The following is a 2,445-nucleotide window of genomic DNA, read 5'->3' on the forward strand; positions in this document are numbered from 1 at the left end:
CCGGCATACATTCACCGAGGCAGCGCGGCTGGCTCAGTCGGTAGAGCGTAAGGCTCTTATTACCAGCGTCGTGGGTTCGAGCCCCACGCGAGGAGGAATGGAATTTTGTTCCTCTGCAGATGTAACTTACCGTTTTTATGATTAACGTGATGTAATGGAAATAGCAACTTTAAACTTTGCCTACGTCTCCGTCAGTCGCAAGGAAACTGTATTTGAAGGTGAAGGTGATTTTGTAGACATGTGTGAAAGACATGTTCTGAAATGCAAGTGGTGTTATTTGGAGAGCACTTCGTTTACGTGTCAGATGTGTAGCCAAGCAGTAATGGGTCGCCATAGGTGCAAATATTAGACGGTAATATGAAGTGTTGTCAGCTGAAGTCTGATGATCCAGACGACCGTAAGGATGAAGTACGCAAAAGTACCGCTAGGCCGCGCCTCTCTAGCTCAGTGGCAGAGCACTGGTCTAGTAAACCAGGATTCGTGAGTTCGATCCTCACAGGAGGCAGACCAATTTTGGATATCAGTTGCGCGTCGTGACCTTATAGCAAACAGTATCTGGGATGACGAACAATTAGCGAGAGGCGTTTTATAAGAATTACTCCGAGATGTGATTAAGGCGAGTGGCGCAGATAAAGCATTTGAGAAAGCGGTACAGCATAAGGTGGGACGGGGCAGTCTGAAATATATTTTATAGATGTATTTCTCACATATCTCAGAGCCTTCCGCGGTCGTCGTCGTCGTCGTCGTCGTCGTCGTCGCCGCCTCCGCCACTTCTGCAGAAGTAGCAAATGGCCACCGTAGCAAATGCGGCGAGGGACGCCCTGCCTTACATTTCCGAATCCACAAAGTGTGTGGTTTAGTTTCCCAGTCTATATTTGGTAGGTCTCGTAGCAGGTTGAATGTATCAAATGGGTGGGAAAGAGCAAGGGGCAGCGTCTGTGTAGAACGAAAGCACTACTCCTCAGTGGTGTGAGCGTTTTGAGATGAGTCGTATATAAGTTCCACTTGTTTGTCAGTGACCGTGTGGCCTAATGGATAAGGCGTCGGACTTCGTATCCGAAGATTGCGTGTTTGATTCCTCTCACGGTCGTGTTTTTCCAGATCTGAAAAAGAAACATACCGTTTTAGTGTAGCAATTGAGCAGTACGAAACCGTGTGAATGTTGCTGTTGACCATTTTCTGCTTGGAGATGCTCTTGAGAGTGAAACACGCACAACAAGACCGGTGTTAACTAGCGAATTGGTTTGCATATTGCCGTCGCCGCGTGTTTTTGATTGGCACTTGCACATCTAAAATAACGTCGGAAAGTAACTCGTTCGGCTTATGAGTCACATCAAGTATGTGTGTTAATTTTGACGAAACTAGCTCTGCAGGTTGTCATGCAATTCTGTTACCTCTCAGAAATGATTATGAAATAAAAGTGAACTACGTGACGAGTGTGACGTTAGGAAAACATTAGGCAACATGGAGAGGTTCTGTATGGGACGAATCAACCCAAACGAGTACTGTGTGACGTGCTAACCGGCATATATTCACCGAGGCAGCGCGGCTAGCTCAGTCGGTAGAGCATAAGGCTCTTAATCCCAGGGTCGTGGGTTCAAGGGGAATTTTGTTCCTCTGCAGATGTAAATTACCGTTTTTCTGATTAACGTGATGTAATGGAAATAGCAACTTTAAACTTTGCCTACGTCTCCGTCAGTCGCAAGGAAACTGTATTTGAAGGTGAAGGTGATTTTGTAGACATGTGTGAAAGACATGTTCTGAAATGCAAGTGGTGTTATTTGGAGAGCACTTCGTTTACGTGTCAGATGTGTAGCCAACCAGTAATGGGTCGCCATAGCTGCAAATATTAGACGGTAATATGAAGTGTTGTCAGCTGAAGTCTGATGATCCAGACGACCGTAAGGATGAAGTACACAAAAGTACCGCCAGGCCCCGCCTATTTAGCTCAGTGGCAGAGAACTGGTCTAGTAAACCAGGGGTCGTGAGTTCGATCCTCACAGGAGGCAGACCAATTTTGGATATCAGTTGCGCGTCGCGGTCTTATAGCAAACAGTATCTGGGATGACGAACAATTAGCGAGAGGCGTTTTATTAAGAATTACTCTCAGATGTGATTAAGGCGAATGGCGCAGATAAAGCATTTGCCAAAGCGGTACAGCATAAGGTTGGGACGGGGCAGTCTGAAATATATTTTATAGATGTTTTTATCACATATCTCAGAGCCTTCCGCGGTCGTCGTCGTCGTCGTCGTCGTCGTCGTCGTCGTCGTCGTCGTCGTCGCCGCCACTTCTGCAGAAGTAGCAAATGGCCATCGTAGCAAATGCGGCGAGGGACGCCCTGCCTTACATTTCCGAATGCACAAAGTGTGTGGTCTAGTTTCCCAGTCTATATTTGGTAGGTCTCGTAGCAGGTTGAATGTGTCAAATGGGTGGGAAAGAGCAAT

General features: G+C 46.7%; 2 non-coding genes across 2 annotated transcripts; both read left to right on the forward strand.

Moving 5' to 3' along the window:
- Positions 1-433: 433 nt before the first annotated feature.
- On the forward strand, positions 434-505 carry Trnat-agu (transfer RNA threonine (anticodon AGU)). The gene has a single exon. It is a non-coding gene; the product is annotated as a tRNA-Thr (tRNA).
- A 1,432-nt stretch (positions 506-1,937) lies between these two features.
- Positions 1,938-2,009, forward strand: Trnat-agu (transfer RNA threonine (anticodon AGU)). Its single transcript has one exon. It is a non-coding gene; the product is annotated as a tRNA-Thr (tRNA).
- Positions 2,010-2,445: the final 436 nt, after the last annotated feature.

This window comes from Schistocerca gregaria, chromosome 4, assembly GCF_023897955.1.
Source record: "Schistocerca gregaria isolate iqSchGreg1 chromosome 4, iqSchGreg1.2, whole genome shotgun sequence".
Lineage (NCBI taxonomy): Eukaryota > Metazoa > Arthropoda > Insecta > Orthoptera > Acrididae > Schistocerca > Schistocerca gregaria.